The sequence below is a fragment of the Sminthopsis crassicaudata genome, chromosome 4 (assembly GCF_048593235.1).
Source record: "Sminthopsis crassicaudata isolate SCR6 chromosome 4, ASM4859323v1, whole genome shotgun sequence".
In the NCBI taxonomy this organism is placed as follows: Eukaryota; Metazoa; Chordata; class Mammalia; order Dasyuromorphia; family Dasyuridae; genus Sminthopsis; species Sminthopsis crassicaudata.
The window spans coordinates 326013655-326024907 of record NC_133620.1 but is presented as its reverse complement, the minus strand read 5'-3'; positions in this window follow the sequence as shown (position 1 = coordinate 326024907).

Sequence of the window (11253 nt, the reverse complement as noted above, 5' to 3'; positions counted from 1 at the left end):
TCCAAACAGTTATTTTGCTGTACAAAAAGAATAGGACTTTGAGATATTGTACAATTAGCCTGTGAAGGAAATCCAAAATGCAGGTGGTCAAAAATAAAGGGATTGGGAATTCTATGTAGTGGTTCATACTTATTTCTCAGAGTTCTTTTGCTGGGTGTAGCTGGTTTAGTTCATTACTGCTCTATTGGAACTGATTTGGTTCATCTCATTGTTGAAGATGGCCACGTCCATCAGAATTGATCTTCATATAATATTGTTGTCGAAGTATATAATGATCTCTTGGTCCTGCACATTTCACTCAGCATCAGTTCATGTAAGTCTCTCCAGGCCTTTCTGAAATCATCCAGTTGGTCATTTCTTACAGAACAATAATATTCCATCATATTCATATACCACAATTTATTCAGCCATTCTCCAATTGATGGGCATCCACTCAGTTTCCAGTTTCTGGCCATTACAAAGAAAGCTGCCACAAACATTCATGCACATATAGGTCCCTTTCTCTTCTTTAAGATCTCTTTGGGATATAAGCCCAGGAGTAACACTGCTGGGTCAAAGGGTATGCACAGTTTGACAACTTTTTGAGCATAGTTACAAATTGCTTTCCAGAATAGCTGGATGTATTCACAATTCCACCAACAATGTATCAGTGTCCCTGTTTTCCCACATTCCCTCCAACACTAGCCATTATCTTTCTTTGTCATTTTAGACAATCTGACAGGTGTGTAATGGTATCTCAGAGTTGTCTTAATTTGCATTTCTCTGATTAATAATGACTTAGAGCATCTTTTCATATGGCTAGAAAGTTTCAATTTCTTCATCTGAGAATTATCTGTTCATATCCTTTGACCATTTATCAATTGGAGAATGGCTTGCTTTCTTATAGAGTCAATTCTCTATATATTTTGGAAATGAGGCCTTTATCAGAACCTTTGACTGTAAAAAATGTTTTCCCAGTTTAATGTTTCCCTTCTAATTTTATCTGCATTAGTTTTTTTTTGTACAAAAACTTTTCAATTTGATATAATCAAAGTTTTCTATTTTGTGATCAGTAATGTTCTTCTTTGGATATAAATTTATTCCTCTTCCACAGGTCTGAGAGGTAAACTATCCTATGTTCCTCTAATTTATTTATAATCTCATTCTTTATCCCTAGGCCATGAACCCATTTTGACCTGATTTTTGTGTATGGTGTTAAGTGTGGGTCAATGCCTAGTTTCTGCTATATTAATTTCCAATTTTCCCAGCAATTTTTGTCAAACATTGAGTTCTTATCAAAAAAGCTGGGGTCCTTGGGTTTGTCAAACACTCTTTCATTAAAGTTATTGATTATTTTGTCCTTTGAACCTAACCTATTCCACTGATCAACTAGCCTATTTCTTAGCGAATACCAAATGGTTTTGGTAACTGCTGCTTTATAATATAATTTTAGATCTGGTACATCTAGGCCACCTTCATTTGATTTTTTTCCCCATTAATTCCCTTGAAATTCTTGACCTTTTGTTTTTCCATATGAACTTTGTTATTTTTTCTAGGTCATTAAAATAGTTTTTTGGGAGTCTGATTGGTATAGCGTTAAATAAATAGTTTAGGTAGTATTGTCATCTTTATTATATTTGCTCGCCAAAGAGCATTTAATATTTTTCCAATTGGTTATATCAGACTTAATTTGTGTGGAAAGTGTTTTGTAGTTTTGTCATAGTTTCTGATTTTCCCTTGGCAGATAGATTCCCAAATATTTTATACTATCAGTAATTACTTTAAATGGAATTTCTCTTTGTAATTCTGTTGGATTTTTTGAGTGATATATAAGAATGCTGATGATTTATGTGGGTTTATTTTGTATCCTGCAACTTTGCTAAAGGTGTGGATTATTTCTAATAGTTTTTTGTAGAGTCTTTGGGGTTCTCAAAGTATACCATCATATCATCAGCAAAGAGTGATAATTTGATTTCCTCATTACCTACTCTAATTCCTTTAATCTCTTTCTCAACTCTTATTGCCAAAACTAGCATTTCTAATACAATATTGACTAGTAATGGTGATAGTGGGTAACCTTGTTTCACTCCTAATCTCATTGGGAATGGTTACAATTTATCCCCATTACATATAATGCTTACTGATGGTTTTACATAGATGCTACTGATTATTTTAAGGAAAAGTCCATTTATTCCTATACTCTCAAGTGTTTTTAATAGGAATGGATGTTGGATTTAATCAAATACTTTTTCCACATCTATTTGAGATGATCATATGGTTTTTGTTAATTTGATTATTAATATGGCCAATTATACTGATAGTTTTCTTAATATTGAACCAGCCCTGCATTCCTGGTATAAATTCCTGGTACTTGATCATGGTGTATTATCCTGGGGATGATTTTCTGTATTCTTTTTGCTAATATCTTATTTAAGATTTTAGCATCAATATTCATTAGGGAGATTGGTCTTATAGTTTTGTTTTTCCGTTTTCAACCGACCTGGTTTGGGTATCAGTATCATGTCTGTGTCATAAAAGGAATTTGGTAGGATTCCTTCATTTCCTAATTTTTCAAATAGTTTCTATAGCATTGGGGCTAATTGTTCTTTGAATGTTTGGTAGAATTCGCATGTAAATCCATCTGGTCCTGGAGATTTTTTCTTAGGGAGTTGATTAATAGCTTGGTCTATTTCTTTTTCCGAAATGGAACTATTTAAGGAGTTTATTTCCTCCTTTGTTAATCTGGGAAGCCTTTATTTTTGGAGGTAGTCATCCATTTCACTTAGGTTATCAAATTTATTGGCATAAAGTTGGGCAAAGTAACGCCTTATTATTTCTCTAATTTCCTTTTCATTAGTGGAAAGTGACCCCTTTTCATTTTTAAGACTAACAATTTGATTTTTCCCTCTCCTTTTTCTGATCAAATTTACTAAAGGTTTATCTATTTTATTGTTTTTTTCACACAACCAACTCTTAGTTTTATTGATTAGTTCAAATATTAATTTATCTTTTTAATTTTAGAACTTCAAGTTTAGTATTTGATTGGGAGTTTTTAATTTGGTCTTTTTCTAGCTTTTTAAGTTGTAAGCCCAATTCATTGATCTTCTCTTTCTCTGTTTTATTCAAGTAAGTCTCTGAAGATAGAAAATTCCCCCTTATTACTGCTTTAGCTGCATCCCACAAATTTTGGTATGATGTCTCGTTATCATTATCTTGAGTGAAATTATTGTGTCTATAATTTGTTGTTTCACCCAATCATTCTTTAAGATGAGATTATTTAGTTTCCAGTTACTTTTTTGGTCTATTTACTCCTAACTTTTTGTTGAATGTAGTTTTTATTGCATCGTGATCTGAAAAGAAAGCATTTACTATTTCTGCCTTCCTGTATTTAATTTTGAGATCTTTATGTCCTAATATATGGTCAATTTTTGTATAGATTCCATGAACTGCTGAGAAGAAAGTATACTCCTTTCTGTCACCACTCAGTTTTCTTCAAAGAGCTATCATATATAATTTTTCTAATAGTCTATCTCTTTATAATTTCTTTCTTATTTGTTTTGTGGTTTGATTTATCTAATTCTGAGAGTGCAAGGTTGAGATCTCCCACTATTATAGTTTTGCTGTCTATTTCTTCTTGCAACTCTCTTAACTTCTCCTTTAGGAAGTTAGATGCTACATCACTTGGTGCATATATGTTTAGTATTGATATGCTATGCTACCCTTTAGCAGGATAGTTTCCTTCCTTATCTCTTTTGATTAGATCAATTTTTGCTTTTGCTTGATCTAAGGATGGCTATCCCTGTTTTTTTTACTTCACCTGAAGCATAATAGATTCTGCTCCAGCCTTTTACCTTTACTCTGTATTTCCCTGCTTTACATGTGTTTCCTGTAAACAACATATTGTGGGGTTCTTTTGATCCAGTCTGCTATCTGCCTCCACTTAATGGGAGAATTCATCCCATTCACATTTACAGTTAAAATTACTAATTCTGTATTTCCTGCCATCATATTATCCCCATATTATGCTTTTTTTTCCTTGTCTCCCCTGAACCCCTTCCCCAGTATTAAACTTATGGGCCCCAGTTGCATCACGCAGCCCTCCCTTTTTAGTATCACTCTCCCCTCCTTTTAAATCCCTTCCCCTTCCTTGAACCCTTCCCTTATTACTCTTTTCCTTTCCCCTTTTTAATGAGGTGAGAGAGAATTCTCTGTAAAACAAATGTCAATTATTTTCTCTTTGAGCCAATTCTGATGAGAGTACGATTCACAGAATGTTCCTCCCCTATCTAAATTCCCTCAGATATAAGTTTTCTTTGCCTCTTCCTGGGATGTAGTTTCCCTCTTTTTATCTCCCCTTTTCCCATTTTCTGACACTATCCCCTTTCCATTTCTACGTCCCTTTTTTTTTTTTTAAATGTTACATCAGTAAAATCAAATTATATATGTGATTAATATATATCCACAACAGAAATACAGTTCTCAAGAGTTCCTTTTACATTTTTCTGCTTCTCTTTTGAGTCCTATGGTTGGAGATCAAATTTTTTGTTTAGATCTGGGTTTTTCCTTAGAAACAAATGGAATTAGGGGCAGCTAGGTGGTGCAGTGGATAGAGTACCAGCCTTGAATTCAGGAGGACCCGAGTTCAAATCTGGTCTCAGACAGTTAACACTTCTTAGCTGTGTGACTCTGGGCAAATCACTTAACCCCAGCCTCCGAAAGGAAAAAAAAAAAAAAAAAAACAAATGGAATTCATCTATTTCATTAAATGCCCATCTTTTTCCATGGAAGAAAATGCTCAACTTAGCTGGGTAGTTTATCCTTAGCTGCATTCCAAGTTCTTTTGCCTTTTGGAATATCAGATTCCAGGCCCTTCAATCATTTAATGTGGAGGCAGCCAGATCTTGAATGACCCTTATTGTGACATCTCGGTATTTGAATTGTTTTTTCCTGGCTGCTTGTAATATTTTTTCCTTAGTCTGATAGTTCTGAAGTTTGGCCATAATATTCTGTGGAGTTTTTTTTTTTTTTTTTTTTTTTTTTTGGGTGGGGGGCGCTTTTTCAGGTGTTCAATGAATTCTTTCAATGCCTATTTTACCTTCTGGTACTATTACCTCTGGGCAATTCTCTGTGATGATTTCCTGTATAACAGAATATAGGCTTTTTTTTTCATCATAATTTTAGGGAAGTCCAATAATCCTCAGATTATCTCTCCTAGATCTCTTTTCCAGGTCTGTCGATTTTCCAAGTGGATATTTGATGTTTTTCTCCAGTTTCTCTCTTTTTTCTTTTTGCTTTTGCTTGACTAATTCTTGGTGTCTCAATGAATCATTCATTTCTATTTGTTTAGTTCTGATTTTTAATGAGTTATTTTCTTCATTAGCTTTTTTTACTTCTTTTTGTATATGTCCAATTGAGTTTTTAAATGAGTTGTTTTCTCTATGGAATTTTTTCCCATTTCACTAATTTTTTTATTTTTATTTTTTTTTAGTGAGTTATTTTCTTTTTCCAATTCACAAATCCTATTTTCTTGGAAATTCTTTATCTTTTCCAACTCACAAATTCTGTTTCCCTGCACTTCCTGGAAATTCTTTATCTTTTCCAATTCACATTTTAGGACGTCGTTAGTGTCTTGCATAGCTTTGCTTTCCTTTCCCCATTTTTCTTCTCTCTTTTGAGGTTTTTAATAGTCTCTTCTAGGAGAGAGTTATGTGATGGGGGCCCTTCAGGGTATTATCTGGATACTGTTGGCTATTAGTTTGCTGGGGGTTGCAAACCTGCTCTCTTTCTGTATAGAAGCTATTGAATGCCCTTTTAATTTTTTTTCTTACTCATTTTTAAAAACCTATAGAATCTGCCTTCAGGGCAAGGAGGTTACCAGCTTCCTCTGCAGAACAGGGATAGATATATGGATGGCAGCTGTTTTGTGAACAAGCAAAAGGTAGGAGAGTCCTCTGGGAGAGAGTTCCTCCCCCACACACAGCTGAAGTGATTCAGAGCCAGGTAGCACGGGCTGGGCTGCAGAAGTGCCCAGTGAAGAACCCCTGCTGTGTGGCCTAGTGACTGCCCTGAGGCTAGAGGCTGAACAGTGAAAGTGTCATAACCCCAGGGTAAAGCCCACCTTGGGGCTGTGGATATTAGCAGCTGACCAACGAATAGCTGTGCACAGACTGCAAGTGTTTCTGCACTGGGAAGCACAGTCAATGCGGAAGTTTTGCTACTGTGGAAGTTGCACTGCCTCAGGCCGAGCCCTCCGCTGTGCAGATTAGAGGCTGCCCTGGGCTGTGTCCCCCTGCCTTAAAGGTTCTTAACTGTTCCAAGGAAAAGCCCCTGTACAGCAAAATGGGGCTGCACAGCTGTGCTTGATTTGTGCTGAGTCACTTCTGGTTTTGGGTAGGTGTAGGCAGACTATAGGATTTTTAAAGTGGCTTTGATTTCTCTATTGATCTGCTGTTTTGCATGCAGAGTAGAGCAATCAGCTTATGCCAGAGTCATCTGTCTCTGTAGCTTTTCTAACCCCAGAGGCCTCCCCAGCCCAATCTGCACAATATGCTAGCCTAGCTCTATCACTGCCCCCCACGGGTCTTTTCCCAATCCTCAGGGCAGAACTTTTCTGATGAAATTCCAGATAATCTTTGGCTGGTAAATTGTTGTACTTCTAATCTTCATGAGTTTTACCAGTCAAGCGCTATTTTTGAGGCTGAATTAAATAGTTGGTAGTGAGGGTATGAGAGAGCTCAGAATGTTGTGTGTGGCTTCTCCGCCATCTTGGCTCCGCCCCCAGATCTCAAGCTCTCCTGATTTCCCCCACAAATACAATAAATTTGTGCCTCAGGGCGAACACAGACTGGTGAAAAATCAAGAAGACTTGGGGCAGGACAGGGGTGCTGCTGAGACACAGCCCTGGACAAGAAGGAACTAGCACCCAGTGAGTGCAGAAGCAGCAGGGCAGGGTCGATACTAGCTGCAGGCATTTGCAGGAGGGTGGAGCTCTTAGTTTAGAGTTCCTGGTCAGAGGGGAGAGCTGAAGTGAAGTCAGAGACACTATTTCCCCCACCCCACTACACTAATACCGCTTATTAAAAAAAAAAAAAAAAAAAAAAGAATGGGCAAAGTAAGAACTTCACCATAGAAACATATTATGGGAGTAGGGAAGTCTGGAGTTCATCATCCAAGAAAAACAAGATTATGAAAAAAGAGTTAACAAACTAGAATAGAAGGTACAAACTCTCAAAGATGAAAATAATTCTTTGAAAATTAGAATTGGGCAAGAGGAATCCAATGAAGGTATGAGAAACCAAAAAATAATAAAACAGAATATAAAGAATGAGAAAATAGAAGAGAATGTGAAACCTGTATATTAGAAAAAGAAGGATCTGGAGAACAAATCTAAAAGAGAAAATATAAGAACTGAATTGCTAGAAAATTATGACAAAAAATAGAACTTTGATACAATAATGCAAGAAATAATCCAAGAAAATTATCCTGGAGTGATAAAACATGAAGGGAAAGTAACAAGTTAGAGGATATTGGTGGAAAGAAAAGGGGACCATGTCAAAGGCTTGGGGGACATCCATTTGACATGGATGAAGTCCCAGTAAAGAAAAGTGAGAAAAAATGGTTGGACAGATAGAAGGAAAACAAGAGAGAACAGTGTCACAAAAACCTGGAAAGTAGAGTATCCAGAATTACCATTGTCAACTGCTACTGTCAAGAAGTATAAGGATTGGGGCAGCTAGGTGGCACAGTGGATAGAGAACCAGCCTTGAATTCAGAAGGACCAGAGTTCAAATCTGGTCTCAGATACTTAACACTTCCTAGCTGTGTGACCCTGGGCAAGTCACTTAACCCCAGCCTCAGGGGAAAAAAAAGAAAAAAGTATAAGGATTGCGTTAAGGATGTATTTGGTAATTCGATAATTGGTGAATTTGAAGGCCTTTTCAGTTGAATGATGATTTCAGGAAAAAAGATTGCAGAGTTTAAAAAGGGAGACAATTAAGTGATGACTTTGATTGTATAAAGGAGAGGAGAAATGTAACTAGCAAGTTGTTGCCAACAGTTTAGGTGACATATGGATATAATGCTGGCTTTAGACAAGCTGATTTCAAATCTCATCTCTACTTACTAGCTGTGAGAGCCTAAGCAAGCCACTTAAACCTCCATTTGCCTCAGTTTCTTCAACTGTAAAATGGGGATAATACTAGTATGTATTATGCAAAATTGTCATGAGGATGAAAAGAGATGTTTGTGAAAGCACTGAGCATAGTGCTTGGCATATGATAAATATTACATAAATGTTAGCTATTATTATTAAGGACTTTTTTTTTTTTTAAAGAATGAGGAACATAGGCTTATTTGTAGGCAGCAGGGAAGGAATCAGTAAATAGAGATGAAAAGCTAAGGATAGTGAGGACAATTTGCCAAGTAAGTTCAGAGGGGACGAGATCAAGGTGAATATAAAATAATTGGCTTTGGCCAGAAAAGGCAGGTAAGTATCACAGTTAAATAGAGTGCAGGGCCTGGAATCAAGAAGATCATGCATCTTAGTTCAAATCTGACCTCAGACACTCACTAGCTCTGTGACTCGGGGCATGTCACTTAACTGTTTTGGCTCAATTTCCTCATGTGTAAAACAAGCTGGAGAAAGAGATGGCATATTACTTCAGTATCTTTGCTAAGACAACTCCAAATGGGGTCATAAAAAGTCAAAAGCCAATTGATTCACCAAAGTGAAGGAAGTTGACATCTGAATTATGTGAGATGAAGAGCTTATTAGAAGGGCTTCACTAGATTTTTGGCAAAGTTAAGGTCCTTGGCTATGAAGAGAGGAGTAGGGGGGTAATTTACAGAAGGATGGAAGAGCTGCTATGGAAAATAGGATGTTCAATTAATTAGGAATATTTACCTTACTGAAGTGAAGGCCGTGCTGAGATTTATTTACAAATTTCCAATGGACTCACTGTTTCATGATTAGAAATAGGTGGCACTTAAGACAAATACACATTACTTCAGTCAAGATATACCAGATGTTATATTTGTATATGGGGGGATAATTAATTATTACATTTATTTTTAAATATTTAATCCCATCCAAGTCTTCTGAGGATGTTTCAAGTTACCTAAAAAAAGTCTTTAGTTTAATCTCCATAGGATCAGACCACCACAGAACTACAAGGAAAGGAAGAGATAGTATCTATCTCAATGTAAATCCTCTCATGCTCTAATTTATAACCCAAAGAAACTGCATCAATATAGGACTGGTCATAAGCTTTGAAGCTGTAAAAATTCTCTTTAAGAATATTGAAATAGTACAGATAATGGGAGGAAGAGAAGCTTCCTGAAGAGAACCTGGGCACAAATCCCATCTCTGAAACTCACTGGTCATGTGATCCTATGCAATTCTCCTTGGGCTTGTTTCCTAAAATGTAGTGTTTGAGTCTTTCACTGTCCTATTCCAAAGTTTCTGTTTTAGAACTGAGGAAAAGTGAAGCCTAGAGAGCTTAGGTTAATTGCCCACATCCTCATGTAGAAAGAAAAATCAACATGTAATCTGTTCTACTGCACTAAACAGATTGTTTCTGATATTTAAATATTAATATTATAGAGTAACAGCATAACGTATAGGGCAAAGAACTGACTTAGGAGTTTGGAAGATGGGTTCAAAATCTACTTTTCACATACTAGCTGTACAATCACAAGCAAGTCACTTAATTTCTAGGTGCCCCAAGCTATTCTCCAAGATTAAAAATTAAAGAAAAGGTGTTCATCTGCTGAAATCAACTTCTGGTAAGAAAAAAAAGTGATATAAGAGAATGGGTCACATAACTAGTATGATGGCAGATTCATTACTTTCTCCATTTGGATATTTGTAGCATCTTTCATGGATCATACAAAATTATCAACTTATACAACTTAAGTAGTGAGAGGCTATTATATCTAGCTTTCAACTCATCATAGCTTGTGATTGATTATCCAAGTGTTTTCTCTGGGCTTGGACCAAGGGCTGGAGTTCCTTACACCTGCCCTCAAAGATATTCAGATTAGGGATGTAGGTTATCAACATAGTTTTGGGAGGTCTAACCACCAGCAAAGGGAAAGGGGAGGGGGAATAGGATAAAAAGTGACACGGATGTTAGAAAAGAATGGTGAAAATATCAAAATTTCAAGGAAAAGTTTTAATTTAGGTCTAGCAGACAAGCAAATAGAGAGAATTCTAAAACCAAGATGACTATATCCTCAAAAAGAGGATAAAGTTTTCAGTAAATATTATAACAAAGGAGGTAAACTACCCAAATAAATTTCAAAAGAACACAAAAACATACTCCAGAACGATTCATAAGAAAAACCAAATGAATCCATAGTGGAGAATCTCTTTAAGAAAGAAGTGCATGGGGACAGCTAGGTGGTTGCAGTGGATAGAGCACCAGCCCTGAAATCAGAAAGACCTAAGTTTAAATCTGGTCTCTGACACTTAGCACTTCCTAGCTGTGTGATCCTGAGCAAGTCACTTAACCCCAATTGCCTCAGGATGGGGGAGAAGAAAGAAGTGCTTGTAATCAAAATTTTTGGAACACATATATACCCAAGTGAAGCAAAATCTGGAAGATAAACAAAAAGGTGATGTTAAAAACCCAAATCATTTTAAATTCAACACCACTGACCTTGAAGATAGAAATCTGCTTAAAAGATGAGTCTTCCTAAAAAAAACAAAACAAAACATAAATACTTTAAACCAGGAAATATATGAAAACGGCCTAACTTTTGAATGCAACCAGCAAAATATTAATCTATAGAAATTATAGATCACCTCCAGAAAAACAAAGAAGGCTGTTGAACTAACCTATGTTAGAGTCTATGTTTTGCATAGACTGGCTGTGGAAAGTTGTCAGTCTTCCATTATTCTTGTCACTGCAGGTAAGCATTTGAAAGAGTTGGCTATGGTTAAGGTATAACCATCCAGTCGATGGTCCTAGAAACTGATTTTGTTCACATAGTCTTAAACCTCTGTGCTAATTTGCTAGAGCAAATGGCCAGATCAAACATGGAGAATCCAACACTAGGGAAAACTTGTAAAGGCAATGAATAAAGCCAATGCTTCATTCTCATTTTGAGAAGGCATTCAACAGAAAGAAAAGGAATCAAGAGAACCTCAGAGTTTAAAGGGTCCTCAAAGGACACACACTTAGGAAAAAAAAAATCTCTATTTACAACATACTAGACAAATAGGAAAAGCTGTTTAAGTATAGGTGAAGTAGCAAGGAGGTAATACTAAGTGAA